General features: G+C 36.6%; 1 protein-coding gene across 6 annotated transcripts in view; it reads left to right on the top strand.

The window, feature by feature from the left end:
- The window catches only part of GALNT13 (polypeptide N-acetylgalactosaminyltransferase 13), a 656,510-nt gene that overhangs the window by 242,533 nt on the left and 390,011 nt on the right, over nucleotides 1-23,966 (top strand). The window contains exon 1 of one of the 6 annotated variants that reach the window (XM_024975593.2): nucleotides 23,281-23,375. The gene's annotated coding sequence lies outside the window, so the exon portion shown is untranslated. 6 annotated transcript variants of the gene reach the window in all.

The raw sequence follows: 23,966 nt of genomic DNA, 5'->3' as shown, positions 1-23,966 counted from the left end.
TAATTTTAGACAAGCAAATTGAAACAGAATTTAAAGTTTTTCAACAGAATTTATGTTGTGTATTAAAAGAAAATAAAATCACAAAATAGTGTTTTTCATCCCCATTCCTTATACCACTCTTGGCATTAGGTATATACCCACTTTTCTTCTGTCTTTAGAACATAGAATGGAGAAAAGAGACAAATAATTTTGTTATGAATCATGAATTCATAAGAGACATGCCATCTTTCCAAATGGCTGTGGGCAGTGACATTGAAATGGCTGTAGTAATCTCAAACTGATCTAAAAATAACAAATATGTCTCAACACTGAAATGTTTCTCAAGCCTCCACTTCTCATATATGCAGTGACTCAGACTTGAATATGCAGAGATGATTATCACTGCTTACAATATTTTCTCAAGTGATATTCTTGCTTCTCATTTATATCATAAACTACCATTCCTTTTAGTAACACTGATAAGGTATAAAATACATTTACATCATGTAGTTCAAATACTGTTAATAACTTCTTACTGCCTCTAGGATAAATCCAAAATTAGTAGCATAGTTATCAAGTTCTTGTGGGCAGTGCCTGTGGGGAGACCAATAAATAGTGACCCTCTTCTCCTGCATGGATTCTAAAAAATTGAAAAAATATTTAAAATATGTTAATAGTTGCAGGTTTGTTAAAACAGGACTTCTATTAATGATAAAGATTAAATTGCAAGACATCACTTAGTATGAGAGCTAAATGGTTCTATTAAATGAATCAGAGAATCAAACAGACCTTTGCAATATGACCCAGGCTACTTTGGGAGTACCTATTTTATGCCATTAAATTAAATAAATGAATAAGAAAACAAATCTTTTTTAAAGCCTTAAAACACATAGCAAGTCACATCCTGAGTTTCTTATGATTGTCAGTATTTTAACAGGAAATTTGCCATACATTTACACATTTTTATTCTATCAAATGAGTATTAGATTACTTCATTAAAATTTTACTAAGTGCTTACTCTGTTGAAAGCATTATACTAGGTTTAATTGGGAAAAAGAGACTAGGAAAGTCTCTGTCCTCCCATAGTTCTTAAACTAGTGAGCAAGGTGGATGAATAAATAAAAACAATAACACAAAACCTCTGGGATGACAGCAAATATAGGAAATCCTATAATATGTGAGTGATGTGCTATGACAATAGGAAGGAAAAAGTTAAATTTCTGTTCACCAACAGATCCTACTTAAAAGAAAAAATGTTCTAAATAAATCTGAATTAAGAAAAGGCTTGATTCTATATTTATCTTGATAAACTTAACATGGAAGATAATACACCGTATTCATTACAATAATCAACTTTTTGGAGCATCTCCAGAAATATTTGGAAATTTGAAACTATAGTAACTATACCATTATGACCCTTCATCAAATACTGTAGACTAATATATAGTATTTGTTAAATATGCCTATTATATTAACTGTTAGGTTGTGAAAAGTGCTTCAAAGGTAGATTTTGCTTAGAAAAAAAAATGTAAGAAGCTTAAGAAAATCTTATTTTATATATATATATATATATATATATATTTATGAAGAACTTGGACAGGATTTTAAGTTTCATTGGACAGTCTAGAGAATCTAGACAGTGCTATCCCATAGAACTCTCTGCAGTGACAAAAATAGATATATTTTAACATTCTCACTGTCCACTAAGCACCTCCTAGCCCCATGGAATCTTGAGTACTTGATATGTGATTGCTGCAACTGAATGACTGAATTTTTATTTTATTTCAATTAATTTAAATTAAAGTAGCCACACATGGCTATTCAGAACAGCTTTAGAGTGTATTTATGAAAACTATCTGGGGTGCTCGTGAGTAATTGATGAGGAAAGGAAGCCATAATGACAAACCAAGGTAAAAACCAGTGAAGTTTACCTAGTCTCTGAAGCCCATTCAGTCCTCACTCTCCTCTTTCAGTGCAAAACTCATATAGTAGGCCTCCCACTTGATATGCTGCTGCTGCTAAGTTGCTTCAGTCGTGTCTGACACTGTGGGACCCCAGAGATGGCAGCCCACCAGACACCTCCATCCATGGGATTCTCCAGGCAAGAACACTGGAGTGGGTTGCCATTTCCTTCTCCAATGCAGGAAAGTGAAAAGTGAAAGTGAAGTCACTCAGTCGTACATGACTCTTTGCGACCCCATGGACTGCAGCCTACCAGGCTCCTCTGTCTGTGGATTTTCCAGGCAAGAGTACTGGGGTGGGTTGCCACTGCCTTCACCGCCACTTGATATGAAGAATAAGTAAAGGGACAAGTGATTCAGAAAATTGGAATCATGAAAAATCATGCATCTAATAGGTGGCAAAGTGAAGCCACTTGCACCAGGAAATCTACAGCTAATGAATTTCATAGTTTTCTTACCTATGTACATGTCCAATAGGAAACACTCCATTCTTTGCTGAGTAGATCATTAAGCAAAGTGAATTAACTCTATACTCATAAAGTGAAGGTGAAGTCACTCAGTTGTGTCCGACTCTGCAACCCCATGGAGTGTAGCCTGCCAGGTTCCTCAACCATCCATGGGAATTTCCAGGCAAGAGAACTGGAGTGGGTTGCCATTTCCTTCTCCAGGGGATCTTCCTGATCCAGATATCAAACCTGGGTCTGCTGCATTGTAGGCAGACTCTTTATCTTCTGAGCCACAAGGGAAGCCCATAAAGGGGTAAATAAATGAGAAAGATTGCAAGTAGAATGAATAGCATTTGGCAATTAATTAAATGAAGCAGCTTTGCAGAGATTGGTTCAAAATTGACCACAGAGGAAAATTGGGTGCCATTTACAGAATACCTAGGGAAAAAAATTTGCTTAAAGAACAAGATGATACCATGGAATTTACTTGAAGGGCATAATTATGTTGGTCTACTTTGGTAATGTTTCAGTCAGTCAGTTCAGTTCAGTCGCTCAGTTCAGTTCAGTCGCTCAGTCGTGTCCGATTCTTTGTGACCCCATGAATCGCAGCACGCCAGGCCTCCCTGTCCATCACCAACTCCCGGAGTTCACTCAGACTCATGTCCATCGAGTTAGTGATGCCATCCAGCCATCTCATCCTCTGTCGTCCCCTTCTCCTCCTGCCCCCAATCCCTCCCAGCATCAGAGTCTTTTCCAATGAGTCAACTCTTCGCATGAGGTGGCCGAAGTATGGAGTTTCAGCTTTAGCATCATTCCTTCCAAAGAAATCCCAGAGCTGATCTCCTTCAGAATGGACTGGTTGGATCTCCTTGCAGTCCAAGGGACTCGCAAGAGTCTTCTCCAACACCACAGTTCAAAAGCATCAATTCTTCGGCGCTCAGCCTTCTTCACAGTCCAACTCTCACATCCATACATGACCACAGGAAAAACCATAGCCTTGACTAGATGGACCTTTGTTGGCAAAGTAATGTCTCTGCTTTTTAATATGCTATCCAGGTTGGAAATAACTTTCCTTCCAAGGAGTAAGTGTCTTAATTTCATGGCTGCAGTCACCATCTGCAGTGATTTTGGAGCCCCCAAAAATAAAGTCTGACACTGTTTCCACTGTTTCCCCATCTATTTCCCATGAAGTGATGGGACCAGATGCCATGACCTTCATTTTCTGAATGTTGAGCTTTAAGCCAACTTTTTCACTCTCCTCTTTCACTTTCATCAAGAGGCTTTTTAATTCTTCCTCACTTTCTGCCATAAGGGTGGTGTCATCTGCATATCTGAGGTTATTGATGTTTCTCCTGGCAATCTTGATTCCAGCTTGTGCTTCTTCCAGCCCAGCCATTTCTCATGATGTACTCTGCATATAAGTTAAATAAGCAGGGTGACAATATACAGCCTTGATGTACTCCTTTTCCTATTTGGAACCAGTCTGTTGTTCCATATCCAGTTCTAACTGTTGCTTCTTGACCTGCATGCAGATTTCTCAGGAGGCAGGTCAGGTGGTATGGTATTCCCATTTTTTTAAAGAATTTCCACAATTTGTTGTGATCCACATAGTCAAAGTCTTTAATGTAGTCAATAAAGCAGTAGTAGTTGTTTTTTTGGAACTCTCGCGCCTTTTTGATGATCCAACAGATGTTGGCAGTTTGATCTCTTGTTCCTCTGTCTTTTCTAAATCCAGCTTGGACATCTGAATGTTATTGGGTCATGTACTGTTGAAGCTTGACTTGGAGAATTTTGAGCATTACTTTGTTAGCATGTGAAATGAGTGCAATTGTGTGGTAGTTTGAATATTCTTTGGCATTACCTTTCTTTGGAATTGGAATGAAAACTTACTTTTTCCAGTCCTGTTACCACTTCGAGTTTTCCAAATTTGCTGGCATATTGAGTGCAACACTTTCACAGCACCATCTTTTTGGATTTGAAGTGGCTCAACTAGAATTCCATCACCTCCACTAGCTTTGTTTGTAGTGATGCTTCCTAAGGCCCCCTTGACTTCACCTTCCAGGATGAAGGTGTGTGATCACACCGTCATCATTATCTGGGTCATGAAAATATTTTTCTATAGTTCTTCTGTGTATTCTTGCCACCTCTTCTTAATATCTTCTGCTTCTGTTAAGTCCATACCATTTCTGTCCTTTATTGAGCCCATCTTTGCATGAAATGTTCCCTTGACATCTCTGTTTTTCTTGAAGCGATCTCTAGTCTTTCCCATTCTATTATTTTCCTCTATTTCTTTGCACTAATCACTGAGGAAGGCTTTCTTGTCTCTCCCTGCTGCTCTTGGAAGACTTCATTGGAAGTCTGCCTTCAAATGAGTATATCTTCCCTTTTCCTCCTTTGCCTTTAGCGTCTCTTCTTTTCTCAGCTATTTGTAAGGCCTCTTTAGACACCATTTTGCCTTTTTGCATATCTTTTTCTTGGGGATGGTCTTGATTACTGCCCCCTGTACAATATCATGAACGTCCATTCATAGTTTTCAGACACTCTTGTCTATAAGATCTAATCCCTTGAATCTATTTGTCACTTCCACTGTATAATCGTAAGGGGCTTGATTTAGGTCATACCTGAATGGTCTAGTGGTTTTCCCTACTTTCTTCAATTTAAGTCTGAATTTGGCAATAAGGACTTCATGGTCTGAGCCACAGTCAGCTCCTGGTCTTGTTTTTGCTGACTGTATAGTGCTTCTCCATTTTGGCTACAATGAATATAATCAATCTGATTTACACATTGACCATCTAGTGGCGCCCCTGTGTAGAATCTTCTCTTGTGCTGTTGGAAGAGGTTGTTTGTTATGACCAGTGCATTCTCTTAGCAAAATTCTGTTAGTCTTTGACCTGCTTCATTTTGTACTCCAAGGTCAAATTTGTAGCCTTTAGGATTACCATTGTTGTGTTTTATTTAACAATTATGAGGTACACAAGGTGAAATAAATACATTAGTTTTCATAGGCAGAACAATAGTGGAAATGAAAGTATTCGTGGCTCAGTTGTTTCCAACTCTTTGTGACCACATGGATTCTAGCCCAACAGCTTCCTCTGTCCATGGGAATCTCCAGGCAAGAATACTGGAGTTAGTTGCCATTTCCTTCTCCAGGGGATCTTCCTGACCCAGGGATCTAACTCATGTTTCCCACATTGCAGACAGATTCTTTACCATCTGATTCATCAGAGAAACCTGATAATACCTTAAACATTAAAATGAGAACTTTTATTGTTTAAAGGAATCATCAGAAATCAATTATGTACATTAATGGGCTGATAGAGCATTCAAGAACTCTTCCCAAATATATATGTGTGTTTATGTATATGTGCATATATATGTATGTGTATATATATATATTTATATATATATATATTATACACTCAGCCTGTATATAGGAACCTCTCAATATCTTTTTTTTTTATATCTGACACCATATATTTCATTTATTTATAGAGAATGTAGGAGTGTAAATCTTTTCCCTTCTTCATGGCTCTTTGGCTGATTTAATGATTATATTGGCATAAAACAGATTAACAAGAAAAATTTAATTTTGTATGTATGGAAGCCTCATAGAAAATATGAGACTTAAAGAAGTGACTGAGGTATGCACCCTTTATATGTTTTAAACAAAGAAACAATACATTTGTGAAGAACTTACAAGACAAAGTAGTTTGGGTGTGGGGTAATAAATTAGTGAGGATGTAGCAGGGTTTATTTATGTAGCCTCCTTCCCCCTAAATTCCCTATCTCTTGTGAGAAGGATGTCTCTCTTCTTTCTGTTACAGGAGGATATCTTTTACGTGGGAAATTTATTTTCTCCTTTTGGGGGAAGAGAGAAAGTTCAGAGTGTCCTTCTTGCACTGGCTGTTTCTCAAACAACTTTAATTCAAAATAATTCATATGCTAAAAAAAAATAATAATTCATATGCTAAAGTGGTAACTTTGGGGGTGCCATATTTTGCTTACCTTCAAAAAAAAGGATGACAACTTTTCATGGAAATAATATGTAAAATAATGCATGTTAAGCTATCTTTAGTAATATATCTTAAGCTTCGTAAAATGATTTTGCATTGTTAGCAATCTCATTTTGGCTCAGTGGGATAATAGATATATTGAAGTAGACTTGAAAAGGATGTTTGAGAGAATGTTATATATATTTATTTCTGTTAAGTTTCTGTGAAATTTTGATTGAATCAAATCGAGGCTTGTGATGGTGCTTTGGTCAGAGGTTATGTTGTTTATTTCATTGTTACCAAGGGATAAACTCTGGGTCAAGGCAGTGTTCAGAATTGAATCATTTAGCACTTCACATAATAAGTTCAAGCTGTTTATATTGCAGTAGAAGTACTATGAGAAATGAAAAATGTATGGGTAGAAACAAATACACAAAATTATGAGGAAACTAAAGTCTGTTTCTCTAGCTGAATTTGTCTTTGGCAAAATAACTAGAATCAGTAAAATGGTAAAATAATATGAATTACTACTATAAAAATAAATAGTGTAATGTAATTACAAAAATGTTGCTCATGAACTTTGGTGACTACAAATAAATCTGTAAACATTCACACATGGGTTTTTATGTGAACAAAGCTAGTGGAGGTGATGGAATTCCAGTGGAGCTATTTCAAATCCTGAAAGATGATGCTGTGAAAGTGTTCCACTCAATATGCCAGCAAATTTGGAAAACTAAGTAGTAGCCACACGACTGGAAAAGGTCAGTTTTCCTTCCAATCCCAAAGAAAGGCAATGCCAAAGAATGCTCAAACTACCGCACAATTGCACTCATCTCACACGCTAGTAAAGTGATGCTCAAAATTCTCCAAGCCAGGCTTCAGCAATACGTGAACCATGAACTTGCAGATGTTCAAGCTGGTTTTAGAAAAGGCAGAGGAACCAGAGATCAAATTGCCAACATCCGCTGGATCATGGAAAAAGCAAGAGAGTTCCAAAAAAACATCTATTTCTGCTTTATTGACTATGCCAAAGCCTTTGACTGTGTGGATCACAATAAACTGTGGGAAATTCTGAAAGAGATAGGAGTACCAGACCACCTGACCTGCCTCTTGAGAAATCTGTATGCAGGTCAGGAAGCAACAGTTAGAACTGGACATGGAACAACAGACTGGTTCCAAATAGGAAAAGGAGTATGTCAAGGCTGTGTATTGTCACCCTGCTTATTTAACTTATATGCAGAGTACATCATGAGAAATGGCTGGGCTGGAAGAAGCCCAAGCTGGAATCAAGATTGCTAGGAGAAATATCAATACCCTCAGATATGCAGATGACACCCCCCTTATGGCAGAAAGTGAAGAGGAACTAAAAAGCCTCTTGATGAAAGTGAAAGAGGAGAGTTAAAAAGTTGGCTTAAAGCTCAACATTCAGAAAACGAAGGTCATGGCATCTGGTCCCATCACTTCATGGGAAATAGATGGGGAAACAGTGTCAGACTTTATTTTTGGGGGCTCCAAAATCACTGCAGATGTTGATTGCAGCCATGAAATTAAAAGATGCTTACTCCTTGGAAGGAAAGTTATGACCAACCTAGATAGCATATTGAAAAGCAGAGACATTACTTTGCCAACAAAGGTCTGTCTAGTCAAGGCTATGGTTTTTCCAGTGGTCATGTATGGATGTGAGAGTTGGACTGTGAAGAAAGCTGAGGGCCGAAGAATTGATGCTTTTGAACTGTGGTGTTGGAGAAGACTCTTGAGAGTCCCTCGGACTGCAAGGAGATCCAACCAGTCCATTCTGAAGGAGATCAATTCTGAGTGTTCATTGGAAGGACTGATGTTGAAGCTGAAACTCCAATCCTTTGGCCACCTGATGCGAAGAGTATAGAGCTATGTGTAATAGATATAACTATAAAATTTGTAGGAGAAAATCCAGTGACTTAAGGTTGCTAAAACATTTCTAGCAGAACACATATAAGCAAACAATAAAGGAAAAAGACATTGATAAATTGGACTTGATAAAAATTTTGAATTCTGTTTTTCAAAAGATACTGTTAAGGAAGAAAATATCACAAAGTGGCAGAAAATATTTGCAAAACAGTATCTAATAATGGGCTTTATCCAGAGTACGTAAAGAGCCCCTATAATTTTATGAGATGACAGAATACCCAAGTGAAACAAATGGCAAAAATTTTGACCAGCACTTCACAAGAGAAGATCATTTAATGGCACATAAACAGATAAGCACATAAACAGATGCTCAACATAATACCATTAGGGAGGTTCAAGTTTTATTCAAAATAAAAACATACATGTACTAAAGTGGCAGAAGTCAAAAGACTAAAAATACCAAGTTCTGACTAGAATGCAGGGCAAATAGATATTTCATTATTTGCTGGTGAAGATGGAAAAAAGACTCATTTTGGAACTTCTTGTAAATTTAACCGTATACTTACCATATTTTCTACCAATCCGGTTCTTTAATATTTTATCAGGAGGTTGTGTCCACACAAATACCCATATGCAGATGTCTATATCTGCTTTATTTTTAACACCTAACAACTGAAAATGATCAAATGCCCACTAACTGGTGAATGAATTAAATTTTGATATGTACTTAGAAATACTACTTAATAAATAAATACACAAAGAAACATGGATAAATATCAAAAACATCATGTAAGATAAAGGCAGACACACAAAAATAGAAAACTGAATAGTGTGCAATTCTATTTTATATGAAATTCTAGAATAGTAAAAATATAGGAACACAAGACAATTATAGTGGTTGTTGGGCTGGAAGTGAGAAGCAGATTTTCTGCAAATGAGCACTTATGAAACTAATTGAAATCCAGACTTCAGAGTAGTCTATATTTTGATTTTGGTGGTGATTATATCTGTATGTTTTTGTGGTTGTTCACTCGCTCAGTCTTGGCTGATTCTTTGAAATCTCATGGCCTGCAACACAACAGGCTTCCCTGTCCTTCACCATCTCACAGAGCTTGCTCAAACTCATGTCCATTGAGTTGGTTGTGCCATCCAACCATGTCATTTTCTGTTGTTCCCTTCTGCTCCTGCCTTTAATATTTCCCAGCATCTTGGTCTTTTCCAATGAGTTTGTTCTTCGCATTAGGTGGTCAGACCTTTGGAGCTTCAGATTCAGCATCATTCCTTCCAGTGAATATTCAAGGTTGATTTCCTTTAGGATTGACTGGGTTGATCTCCTTGCAGTCCAAGATACTTTCAACAGTCTTCTCCAACACCACAGTTTAAAAGCATCAATTATTTAGCACTCAGCCTTCTTTATTGTCCAACTCTCAAATTCATACGTGACTACTGGAAAAACGATAGCTTTGACTATATGGACCTTTGTCAGCAAAGTAATGTCTCTGCTTTGAATATGCTGTCTAGCTTTGTCAATGCTTTTTTTCCAAGGAGCTAATGTCTTTTAATTTCATGGCTGAAGTCACCATCTGCAGTGATTTGGAGCCCCAGAATATAAAGTCTGTCACTCTTTCCACTGTTTCCCCATCTATTTGCCATGAAGTGATGGGACCAGATGCCATGATGTTCATTTTTTGTATGTTGAGTTTTAAGCCAGCTTTTTCACTCTCCTCTTTCACTACCATCAAGAGGCTCTTTAGTTCCTCTTCATTTTCTGCCATAAGGATGGTTTCATCTATATATCTGAGGTTATTGATATATCTCCTGGCAATCTTGATTCCAGCTTGTGCTTCATCCAGCCTGGCATTTTGCATGTTGTATTCTGCATATACTTAAATAAGCAAGATGACAATATGCAGCCTTGATGTACTCCTTTCCCAATTAGGAACCAGTCTGTTGTTTCATGTTCGGTTCTAACTGCTGCTTCTTGATCTGCATACAGGTTTCTCAGGAGGCAGGTCAGGTGGTCTGGTATTCCTATCTCTAAGAATTTTTCACAGTTTGTTGTGATCCACACAATCAAAGGATTTAGCGTGGTCAATGAAACAGAATTAGATGTTTTTTTTTCTGGAATATCTGTATACATTTGTCAAAACTAATCTTAATAAGGATGAACTTTATCACATGTAAATTATATTAATATATCTGATTTAAAAATCTTTAATAGGATAAACGGAATAAGCATCAAACAATCCAATTCTTGACCAAATTATCATAACTTCTCATAGTAAAGCCCTATTTAGTTCAGTATTTATTACCCTCTACAAGGTTTGCAAGAGAAATATCAACAATCTCAGATATGCAGATGATACCACCTTAATGGCAGAAAACAAAGACAAACTAAAGAGCCTGTAGGTGACAGCTTAAAACTCAGCAATCTAAAATCTACAATCATGGCATGCAGTCCCATCACTTCATAGCAAATAGAAGGGGAAAAAGTGGAAACAGTGACAGATTTTATTTTCTTGGGCTCCAAAACATCACCGTGGATGGTGACTACTTGCTCCTTGGAAGAAAATTGATGACAAACATAGACATAGACATCACTTTGCTGACAAAGTTCTGAATGGTCAAAACTATGGTTTTTCCAGTAGTCATGTATGGATGTGAGAGTTGGACCATAAAGAAGACTGAGTGCCAAAGAATTGATGCTTTTGAACTGTAGTGCTGAAGAAGATCCTTGAGGGCTCATTGGACAGTGAGAAGATCAAACCAGTCAATCCTAAAGGAAATCAGTCCTTCATATTTACTAGATGGACTGATGCTGAAGCTCCAATAGTTTGGCCACCTGATGTGAAGAGCTGACTCATTGGAAAAGACCCTGATGCTTGAAAAGGTTAAGGGCAGGCAGAGAAGGGGGCGACACAGGATGAGATATTGGATGACATCACTGACTTGGACATGAGAGTGAACAAACTCTGGGAGATGGTGAAGGAAAGACAGGGAAACCTGGTGTGTTGCAGTCCTTGGGGTTTCAAAGAGTCGGACCCAACTTAGCTAGTGAACAACAACAAGTGTGCCTTTCAGCAAAAATTTGTAAAGCATGTCAAAAGGCAAGATAAAACACAGTCTGAACCAGTGTCATCATTAGAATCAGACTGAGATATTTATGATATTGTATCATACACCTTAGTGGAAAAAAGTAGATAGCATGCAATATCTCTTCGATAATGTCAGCATATAAAAACTGTGACAAAAATTTAAAAGGAGATATTATAAATTAAAAACACAGTAAAAGAAGAGTGCATTTAATGTGCTCCTAGTAGACTTAACCAAAGAAACAAAGAATAACCTTGAAAATAGGACACTAAAAATTACTCAAACTGAAATGCAAAAGAAAAAAGTTAGGATAATCTTAAACAAAAAAAGAGAAACTGTGATGGCCAAGACTGTAAGACCAAGTAAAAAATGCAATACTTGTGTAATTGGAATGACAGAAGGCAAAGAAAAGGAAGACAAACAGTTAAAATATTTAAATATTTTTCCATAAACCACAGATACCACAAACTTAGAGAACACAAACAGGATAAATAACAAAAAATACATACCTAGGCGTTTTATATTAAAATTGCAGAAAACCAAAGAGAAACAAAATTTTGAAGGCAGCAATAGAGGGGGAAATACATAATAAAGGATTAAGACTTGCAGCAAACTGCTCATCAGGAACCACATTAGAGTGCAGTGAAATCATTAGTGTTGGAAAAAAGTAGAAAAAACAAAGTAGACTTCTGTATCTAATGAATTATCTTCCAGTAGTGAAAGTGAAATAAACATTTTCTCAAAAACATTGGAAATTGATTGCTTACAGACTTGTAATGTAAGAAATTTTGAAAAAAGTTCTTCTAAGGAAGTAAAATAACATGTCAGAAAGTTGCTTCTACATAAAGGAAATGTGTCAGAAAAGAAATAAATGAATATCAGTATATTGATAGTGTTCTACAAGCAAAAAATCTATTTTTATAAATGAAGACCATGAGATAGAGGTGGTATCTATAGGAACATCTGAGATTTCAAGAAAAAAATCAGTTGAAAATGGGACCATGATTAAGTGACACATGGAGATGCATAGGTCAGCTTGGATGATGTCAACTTATAGAAAGCAATTTTTGTCATGTGAATATAAAATGTATTTCCATAATGTCCTCTATTGAACTGTGTAGGGGACTGAAGGTAATTGTTTCCTTTTTGGTGCCCCTACAAAACCTCATTGTAAGCTCAGCTCTTTGCCAGATAGAACTCAAAATAACAAATATAACATTCATAGTATTTGACTAAATATTTGTAGTTTATAAATCAATATTGAATTCTCAAATGAAATATATTTTCCCCTTAGAACTTCCTTGTATCTCAGATTGTAAAGAATCTGCATTGCAGGAGACCCGGGTTCGATCCCTGGGTTGGCAAGATCCTCTGGAGAAGGGAATGGCAATCCGCTCTAGTATTCTTGCTTGGAGAATCCAATGGACTGAGGAGACTGGTGGGCTACAGTCCATGGAGTCACAAAGAATCGGATATACCTGTGCAACTAACACTATTATTACTACTACTTAGAATAAACAGTGGGAGAAGGCAATGGCACCCCACTCTTGCCTGGAAAATCCCATGGACGGAGGAGCCTGGTAGGTTGCAGTCCATGGGGTCGCTAAGAGTTGGACCCGACTGAGCAACTTCACTTTCACTTTTCCCTTTCACGCATTGGAGGAGGAAGTGGCAACCCACTCCGGTGTTCTTGCCTGGAGAATCCCAGGGACCGTGGGGTCTGGTGGGCTGCTGTCTCTGGGGTCGCACAGAGTCGGACACGACTGAAGCGACTTAGCAGCAGCAGCAGCAGCAGCAGCAGCAGCAGAATAAACAGTACAATGAGATACATAATACCCATTTTTAGGGCCAAATCAAAAAGGATAAAACATCTAGTAGTGGTGAATATGTGGGAAAACTGGAACTCGCATACTCTGCTGGTAGGGATATGATTTGAGGAAAGGTTTGCAATTTCTTATCAATTTGAAAATACTCTTAGCATACAATCCAGCAGTTTTCTTCCTAAGTATTTACTAGAGAGAGATGACTACTGATACACTCAACAATACAGATGTATCTTAAAGATCTGCTGAGAAGAGGGGTCAGACACAAAAAGGCTACATACTGTATCATTTTATTTGTACAGATGCTACAAAAACAAATCTGAACTCTAGTGACAGAAGACATATAAGTCTGAGCATCTGTGACTGGAAGGAGCACATGGCAACTTTGAGAATGATGGGTATTCTGTGTTTTGACTGGAAGAATGGTTAAATAGGTATATACATTTGTTATAATTCAATGAACCGTACACACAATGAGTGTATTTTATTGATTTAAGTAATATTTCAATAAGATTAGTTTTGAAAAATATATCTTAACTATGGGGGGGAGCAAGAATTAACCTTAAAACTAGTGGCATTTCTGGATTTTCTTTTTTCCCCCCTTTTAACCTAAGTATCGGCATAATTAGAATCTAATTCATTATCTTAAGAGATATTTATCATCTAAAGGAGGGCAATCTCTTTTATACAGGTGATAGGGAAGCTAGCTATATTTGTATATAATAAGTATATGGATATGATTTTAAAAAAAGAGATACAGCATTCCAGGTTTCTAGTCAGGAGGAATATGCTCACGGGATTGGATCAAAAGATTGAGCATAAAATTCAGGTACATGTGTCATTATGTACTAAACTGATTTACCTACTCTGATGCAGTAAGGTTTGCTTTTTTATATTTTGTTATAGGTCTGTGCCCAATTAGCAATATGCAAATTAAGCCGCTGTGTAAAGGGACTTTATGTTTCCTGCAGAAGTCATTACATAATTATTAGAATCATTTGTAAGGATGAAATATTTGGACGTATTAACTGCCTGTGCTTTGTCACAAGCCAGAAAAGTCATGACATTTGGAAGTAGTCAAATATATACACTATTCTGTTGATACAATATATCTCTCACTTGTAGAGAAAATTTATTTTTCTACAGATATGAATTTTCTGATTTAACATGAAGAATGATCAGTTCAGTATGAAAGAGGACCATTTTAAATCAGTGACCATGAGATTAAACTGATTAAGAAAGGGAGAAATACTGTGCTCTCAGAATTATTCAGTAGAATTTGATGCCTTTAGATTGATTTTAAATATACAGCATGTGTGCTGTGTTTAGTCGCTCAGTCATGTCCAGCTCTTTGCGACCCCATGGACTGTAGATCTCCGTGCTCCTCTATCCATGGGGATTCTCTAGGCAAGGAATACTGGAGTGGGTTGCCATGCTGTCCTCCAGGGGATCTTCCCAACCCAGGGCTTGAACTCAGAACTCCCACACTGCAGGTAGATTCTTTACTACCATGTGAGCCACCAAGGAAGCCCAACATACAGGTAATTTCAGCCAAATGTGAGATTCTGATTAAATTTTGGATTGCTCTGGTTTCAAACAAATAATTAAAGTAACCACATTAAAAAGAATGTCATGTAAACTTTTATGGAAGATTTTGGGCTAATTAGCTATGCGTGTGTGTGTGTGTATGTGTATGTATAAATAGCACAGTCTCTGAGGTTAAGCTGCCTGGTTTGGATCAGGACTTATGAACTGGTCAAACTTTGACATTATTTAAGCTTTCTGTATTACTTCTTCCATGAAATTGGAATGGTGATAACTAGTGTACATTTTATTAACTTGTTATGCAGATTAAGTGAGTTAATGTATATAATATGCTAAGAACAGTGCCTAGCACATGAACACAGCTTATGTTAGGTGAAAGCACAGAATGCTTTCACTTAGTGATACCACATTCTTACTTATAAGGAAGAAAATGTACCATCTTCACCATTGCAAGGCCTGTTTTGTTCTTGTTTATATTAAACAGTAACACAACTTTCTGAAGAAAATGTTCTAGTGGTACTGGTAAGAAAGATATAATAGAGAAAAATGAAAACTCTTGGTTGGAGAAGCATAACTGTGGAATATATAAGATTAAAGAAACACTAGGGTAGAATTTTTTTTCTCTATTCTTCATTGACATATGCCAGGCATCTCAAATAGAACCTGGCATATTAAAGTCAGTAAATGTTTGTTGAATTAAATTGAAATGAATATGAGGAGATGGGTTTGTCATATTTTGCACTTAAAAGATTTAAACATTTAACTGTATCAGAACAATTATAACTCAACATGCAAGACACACAAAATAGAAATTGTTTAATAAAATACCATCCCACATTTAAAAAAGGAAATCTGTATGAACCTTATAATTTGTAGGTAGAAAGGAAGACTACAAAATGTCTTGATAAGTCTTTGGGAATCTCACAAGACAAAGAGAAATTAATGGTAATTCACATTACATGAGAAAAAATGGGGGGAAAGGAAAAAACTCTAGGGAGAAAATTTTTATTGATCTATGAAGTTCCCAGTGTACTCTATGGGAAATATATCCTGAACCTTGCACAGTTAAACTTGACAAAATTTGGTTCCATATACCCTGCTTCCTTTTTATTTCTAATCTGCATAGTTTAAAATGATCAATATGAATAGAGATTACTATTAACTAATTATCTAGTTAATTATTTAACTAATAATTAGTTAACATTTAGTTAATTATTAATTAATAATTAATTTAGTTAATAATTAATTAATAATTAATTTAGTTAATAATTATTTAACTAAATAATTAAATAGTAATCTTTATTAGTTAAATAGAGATTAGTTAATAGTAATCTCTATTAATTAAATAATTAGTTAATAAGTATAGCTCTGCCTTGCACTTCTACTTAAGCTTGCTTTAAATTCATGGAAATATCTTTTAATAAGATCAGAATGCTTTCACCTAATGATGCTATATTCTTTCTTATAAGGAAGATAATGTACCATCTTCACCATCTCAAGCTGTGGACCCTACCTAAGTAGTCTTCAATGACTGAATAAATTCTGTCAGTTAATGTAAGGCAATGATAAGTTGCTGCTATCACATGATTCTGCTTTGTTGGATGTGATATTAAATATGTGAAGGAACTTTATTGCATTACTCTACCTGCTCTATTTTCTCATCAATCTATTTTTCTTTTTCTTGAGACACTTTTTATCATAGTATCATAAAATATCAATAAGATCATAAAGGTGAACTTGCAACACATTTGCAAGCTAAACTCTGTTTTGAAACTTGAATAAGTGAGGTAAAGAAAATACTCTGGCTCTAAAGAATTCTCTGTTGAAAACACTCTTGTGCATTCAAATTTCTAACCTTGAGCTATTGTGAGTCTTAATTTTATAATATATATAAGTGTCTGGAATGAATGCAAGTCAATATAGCAAAACAGATGATACATATAAGCTATCCAGATTAACTTTTTTCACCCAATTGGTCTCCCATTTGAGACTGTTTGAATTAGTGCAATATAGGGGGAAAAAATAAAATAAAATAAAACAGAGGCCAGAATGAAGAAACAGAGCTGGAAGGAACAATATCTAAAGGATAGTGAAATGATTTTTGCTGTGCTGCTATGGAAGATGAACTAAAATTTGATCAATAAGCAATCTCAAAGTCCACTTATTAAAAAACTCATAGCTTCACTTAAAAAAAGGAAGCAAAAAACCCCACTTCATTTCAAAATCACTAGGGTAATTTACTTCTTTGAACTATAAAATAAGAACGGTAATAATTCAAATCAGTTCATTCATGCAGAGGAATAAATATAAAATGACTGAAAATAAAACAATATAATGATACATATGAAAATAATTGCCCCTTCCCAGTAGAAGGAATAAAAACCTATTAACCAAAAATCACAATGAAATTGCCTATTGGATGACATTAACTTAAAATAAACAAATTTTAAAGTTTTTTCCTAAAATGACTGCTATTATTCCTGTAGAAAACTGGATCTATTACAAATGTTGAAGGCAGCAATGCCAGAGTAAACTTCTTTTCCTTCAGGTTAAAATAATTTCATGGGAAAAATTACTCAAGATTCATAGTTACCTCAAAACTCAAGTCTTAGTGCAAAATCTCCATAAATAAATTCTAACTTCAGGTTTGTAAATAGTAGAGGATTAAACTAGAAATGTGTATGTAATGAAAATTAAACTCTTTGATAGGTAGTCATGAAAAGGAGATAATGAAATTAAATATGAAAGAAAAAAGTGTTATCGGTAAATATATTTTTAAAATGACCATTCCCCCAAATCTGTATATATGTTTATGGGTATGCATGCTGCTAAGTCACTTCAGTCGTGTCCAACTCTGTGCTACCCCATAAATGGCAGCCCACCAGGCTCCTCCATCCCTGGGCCTCTCCAGGCAAGAACACTGGAGTGGGTTGCCATTTCCTTCTCCAGTGCATGAAAGTGAAAAGTGAAAGTGAAGTCGCTCAGTCACGCTGACTCTTAGCGGCCCCATGGAGTGTCCGTGGGATTTTCCAGGCAAGAGTACTGGAGTGGGTTGCCATTTCTCCATTGGGTATGCATATGTTTGCACAAATATATACGTATATGTGTGTATATGCATACATATATATACTATATATTATATACAGTCAGGTAGAATGTTAAGGATTTTAAGAGTAAACTATAAAGAAATAAGAAGGAAGGGGGTCATTATTGTTTCTCATGCTCAGATCACTGTCATTTTTTTATTGGTTCACTCTTTTAATCTGTAGCTCATCCAGGGGACTAAACATCCACAATTTGCCCTGGACATTATGATGTGACCAAAATTTTCTTTAACTAAAAGTTTAGATAATAAAAGCCAGGGTATATTTGGCAATATTTCATATAGATCTGATGAGTTTTAAGAAAGAAAGTGTTCATTTAAACATGTACCTTACTGGTGGTTGAACATTAGGTTGATTTTTATAATAGCCTTTAATTTTAAAGTTACCGTATATCTTTGGCACATACAGTAAATGCTTATTAAATGAGTGTTGATTTAGTCCTTGTGTATTTTGAATGGTGAGTTCCTGTAATATGTGGATACTTGAAAATATTTGCAGTGTATGATAGATTTCTGAAACTTTCATGTGAAATGAAGTGAAAGTCGCTCAGTCATGTCTGGCTCTTTGCAACCCCAAGGACTATACAGTCCATGGAATTCTCCAGGCAATGATACTGGAGTGGGTTGCCATGCCCTCCTCCAGGGGATCTTCCCAACCCGGCAATTGAATGCAGGTCTCCCACATTGCAGACAGATTCTTTACCAGCTGAGCCACAAGAGAAGCCCAGGAATACTGGAGAAGGTAGCCTATCCCTTCTCCAGCGGATCTTCCTGAGCCAGGAATCATACTGGGGTCTCCCGCATTGCAGGCAGATTCTTCACCAACTGATCTATCAGGGAAATGTTGATAACATATTTGCATTATTAAACCATATTGCATTATTAAATATATGAAATAATATATTCAATTTAATTATATTGACTATTAAATAAGTCACCCTTTATTAAAGTATATTGTTAGTGTTTTGATTGTTTTTTATTATTATTAACCTACAGAAAATGCCTGGAGACAATGAAAAACTCACAACTTAGAAAATTAATGCTAAGCAATAAGATTTATAATATCTGCAAATAAATGCAAAGATCAGCAGCTGGTTTATACAGATGGCCAATAAAATGCTATAATGCCCAAAACATAAGCAGTGGAGGCATGAGACAGGTAGTGATTAGCTGTGTGATCAGTTAGCTTTTAGTTTGGGTAGAATATTGGACTTCTTTTTTCTTCTACCAGAAATTGTCTCCATAAAAATAATTATCAAAATATTACATTTCACATCATGGTGCCTCTTGCAGCAAATTTACATCAGTTTATTTTGATGGCCTGAAATTATTGCTGGAGCTTCTGAAAAAAAAGATCTGCTTTAAAAATCAAGTAACCATTTAGGTAATAGGAAATTTGAGTTCATTACTTAACAGCTAAATTAAAGAACTGACATAATTTCATTTTTCTGAATTTACTGATAAAAATGTGAGCTTCCTCTCAGGGTAACATCTGATCATTCTTACATGCAAACCTTACAAGCCTTCAATTTATCCCCATGATGTTTTTAGTGTCATAGAAATTGGCACTATTTCCTACTTCAAGGAATACATTTTGATTAATACTTTAAATAAATGAAACAAGAAATTTTACTTTCATGATTTGACTGTATGTGCCCCACCATTCTAATCTTCCTTTCTTGGTTTTTCTCCTCCCCCTACTCAAGCCCACTTACCATTCCACATCAGAATGCACACATATATACACTATGTTAACACACCTTATTCCAATAAATGTGACTGTGGTTTTCAGCAAAGGCAGCAGAGCATGTCTGTCATTTGAACTTAATCCATATATTTGCCCTAAGAAACCCTATCCAGTAATTTTATATTTTTCTTGATATTATACTATTAAGGCTAATCAGTAAGAAGGTCAACCCCATGCCTAGTGTCAAGATGTGAGTACCAAAAATGAAGTAGAACTTGCATAACAACCATCCAGTGATCACAACAGACAAACTTTTTTGACATCAAAGTGTCTTGAGACCAGAAGAAATGCCTGTTACCACCACTGCATCTACAGTAATTTCCAAAATGTGTTGTACATACCCTATGTTACTTCATTGGAGTGAGAGAAGAAAATACTAGAATTTTTCTTTATTTTTTGTGTTACTGCTAATGTTTTAATTTGGTTTACTATAATATCTGTGTCAATCATCAACAAAAAATATAATTTATTGCAAATATATACTCATGCATTTTTTAAATTGATTGGAGAACATGATTGAAAAAATGTTGAAGACTGTTAAGAAAGTATATTATAGAGTTAAAGTGAAATTCAATCCAGAGAAAATGATAGGTTGAACCATAAACTTTGTCATGTAAGTGGGGAATTCACTACATCTCCCACATACCTTTTTAAACTTTAATCAGCAGGAAACAGATGACACTTTCAAGCAAGCCACCAAGGAGAGTATAATACAAGAGTTGTTTTCAAAAGAATCAACAGAGTTTGGAGAACACAACAAAAGATGGTTGTATATGGTGGCTCTTATCAGGGGTTAAGTCGCTACCACTTTGGACTTTAAGTGGAGGGGAGGAAGCGATTATATGAACTGATTAAAAAGTACATCTTTAGTTTGAGTACAGAGTCATTTGTACCTGTGACACAAGGGAGAAGTGAAGGAGTAAATGACTTAATTTTATTTTTGTCTAACTGTTCATCTTCTTATTGCTTACTTTCATTGGCCAAATTCAATCTGAGGCCAGAGAATTCCACAGACCTAGTCCATTCAAATCACCCTCCTGGGGCAGAGTTGGAGAAAGGTTAAGAGTTGAGTGTGAATCTGGAAGAACAAATGGAAAAGTTACTGCATTCCATTTCTTTTTTTTTTTTCCCCCAGCATATGAGCTTTTTTAGATGAAAAATATATGTCCCAAGTATAAGGGATATGTAAATACCATCAACTACCATATTCTTATGAATTGATGTTCTATCATTTTCCCAAACAAAATCTAATATGTTAGTAAACCTCAGTGCTCCTTGTAAAAGGTAATCTAGAAAAAAAGTGTAGGGAAATGAATTAACATAAAATACAGTTGTTATAGTCTTATGATATAGAGCTGCTCATGAAGTCTTAGATGATAATTATATATCCTTTTAGCTACAATTATTCTATATGTATCCTAAGCTGTGTCAATAACTAGTCTGTACAGTATTCTATACCTGATGGTATGATCCTGTGTGATAAGCCTTGTTGATCTGCCTTTATTGTGTGCTCAGTTGCTCAGTCATGTCCTGACTCTTTGCAGCCCCATGGACTGTAGCCCGCCAGACTCCTTTGTCCATGAAATTTTCCAGGCAATAATAGTGGAGGGCATCGCCGTTTCCTATTCTAGGGTATCTTCCTGACCCAGGAACCAAACCCACGTCTCTTGTGTCTCCTGAATTAGCAGGCGGATTCTTTACCATTAGCTCCACATGGGAAGCCTCTACCTTTATTGTGTTGCTCCTTTATTCTATTACCCAGCCTATCACAGAAATGAGACACTCCAGAGTAACCTCTAGGTTCAGAAATTGTTCTCTTACCCACCGCTTATGTGGCGGCAATCTCATTTTCTATTGGTGAATAACATCAATCACTTCAATCATGATGTGTTTCCTTTCTCTGCAGAGAAGGTTCAACAGCTTAAGGAGCTCATAAAGAGGGCAGACTCAATTTCAAATTTTGCAGAGCCTTGATTATGTTCTCTAGTGGAAGCATTTCCCCCCCCCCCCATGGAAACTAGTATCCTTCTCCCCATAAAAGCTGGATTGTAGTGATAGAAATATTGCATCAGCGACTTTGCTAAAAGAGGCCATTTTTACATCCTCCTTTGGTTCCTGGACCTGTGCATTCTGTTTTAGGAGATACGACATCATGCATTGAATAGTGCTTTAAGGCACATGACATCCTGAAGGATGCCATCCCTAATCCACAAGATTTTGTCTCAGCAATGTTGCTGTCATAGTCTTTAGCAGATTATTCCATTCTATCAAGTCCATTGAGAGCTTGGGAGCAGTCAGTTGTTTTTTTTTTTTTTTTTTGCTGGACCCATAGTCATGTTTTATTTTCCCCCCATAAATTATTTTCCCCAGTCTATGGTAAGATTATGTCAAAACCCAAGGAAAATAAAGATTTTGAAAGTCTACAAATGGTGGCACTGACAATATCATGACTGGAGAAGGCAGATCCCAGATATCTGTTTCTCCCTTTGAGAAGACATTTTTTTTTTCCTGCAGTGATGAAAGCGATCTGATAGAATCTACCTCATATAAGTGGGGTCTTCCCAGGTGGTGCTAGTGGTAAAGAATTCTCCTGCCAGTGGAAGAGACCTAAGAGATGGATTTGATCTCTGGGTTGAGAAGATCCCTTGGAGGAGAACATGGCAACCCACTCCAGTATTCTTGCCTGGAGAGTCCCTTGGACAGAGGAGGCTGGCGGGCTACAGTCCATAGAGTTGCACAGTCTGACACGACTGAAGCGACTTAGCATACGTGCATACAAGTTGGTCAACAGTGGTGCCATATAAATGGCTTATATTATTGGCAAGTTGGGTGGTCATATCATATCAACAGTGTTGAGAAGTTCGTGTTATCAAACCAGTGTGCAGTCTTCATAAGTGTCATCATGACCTGTTAGTACCTCTCCCATTGAGCAAGCACTGGATTAACTGGGGGGAAAAAAAGTGACAGCTATAGGAAGGATAATTCTGTCCATGTGATCATTGAGAGGCTCCTCTGCCATGGAGGATTCTCTGGAGGATTCCATGGGACCTGAATCTTCATCTCATTTGCACATTTCAAGGGAACCACTCATATACTCCTCCATCAAACCTCTTTGCCATTGATTTTCCAGTCTTGGTGTTTTTAGTCCCCTACAAATTGTCCAACTTGTTAGCCACAATTCATAAATGAATGTAGATTCCTAACTCAAACCATCTCTCTGTCACACAGTATTCAGCCAAATTTCCTCTCTGACTTTTTGCCTGATAGGGGTTTTCCTTTAAGTGAAGGTCGCTCAGTCATGGCCTACTCTTTGTGACCCCCTGGGCTATAGAGTCCATGGAATTCTCCAGTCTAGGATACTGGAGTGGGTATCCTTTCCATTCTTCCCAACCCAGGGATCAAACCCAGGTCTCCCACAGAACTGACCCTGAGTAGATGTGAGGTAACAGCTTTTAGCAAGTACCAGTAGATTCTTAGTTAATCTAGGCTTGTACCAATTTTTCCTTTATTAACTGGTCATAGGGCACTCCCCATGAAGTAAATTATTGTTGAGAAATGAGAGAACCAACTATCAGCAATCCCACAGAAAGGAAACCAGGGAAACAAATACCCCCGACTCATCCATCTCCTAATCCCTAATATCCCTCCATCTCCTATTCCCTAATGTCTATCCATTTCCTATTCCATAATATCCTTCAGTGCCTTCCCTACCAGACATCAAAGGACAAGGGAACTTGGATGATGTGAGAGGTCAGCCACCCTTGGCACATCAGGCTGGAGTTGGTGTAGAGGAAGGCCGGTATGTATATATGTGCTCAGTTGTGTCTGACTCTTTGAGCCCCATGGACTTTAGCCCGCCCTGCTCCTCTGTCACGGAACTTCCCTTGTAAGAATTTCAAGGCATTGACTTTTCCAGGAAATTTCTAGGCAACAGTACTGGGGTGGGTTGCCATTTCCTAGTCCAGGAGACGTTCCCAACCAAAAGATCAAACCTGCGTCTCTTGCATCTCCTGAATTGGCAAGTGGGTTCTTTACCACCAGCACACCTGGGAAGCACAGAGGGAGGCCTCGTGGGCCAAATAAAGACACTCAACAAAATTGCAATAAAAAAACCCCACAATCCAGCAGGTGATGTAATTTTATGACTTAAAATACTTTAGGGTATTTGAGATAATCCATTTTTCTGCTCACAGTATTTTATAATTTTTAATTGCAGACCTCTATGAAGGATTTTTTTTGCTTCTAACATATGCAATCATAAGAACCTACCAAGTAATATTTGCCTCACATTTTCTGTGACTAATAGTAGCTAATAAATTTTGAGCATTATTGGACATCTTATACAGCTTCATAATAATTAAAATGTTACATTCAGAAATTATTTTAAAGA

This window comes from Bos taurus, chromosome 2, assembly GCF_002263795.3.
Source record: "Bos taurus isolate L1 Dominette 01449 registration number 42190680 breed Hereford chromosome 2, ARS-UCD2.0, whole genome shotgun sequence".
NCBI classification, from domain to species: Eukaryota; Metazoa; Chordata; class Mammalia; order Artiodactyla; family Bovidae; genus Bos; species Bos taurus.
Note: the sequence above shows the minus strand (reverse complement) of the source record. Positions and strands in the feature narration are given on the sequence as shown.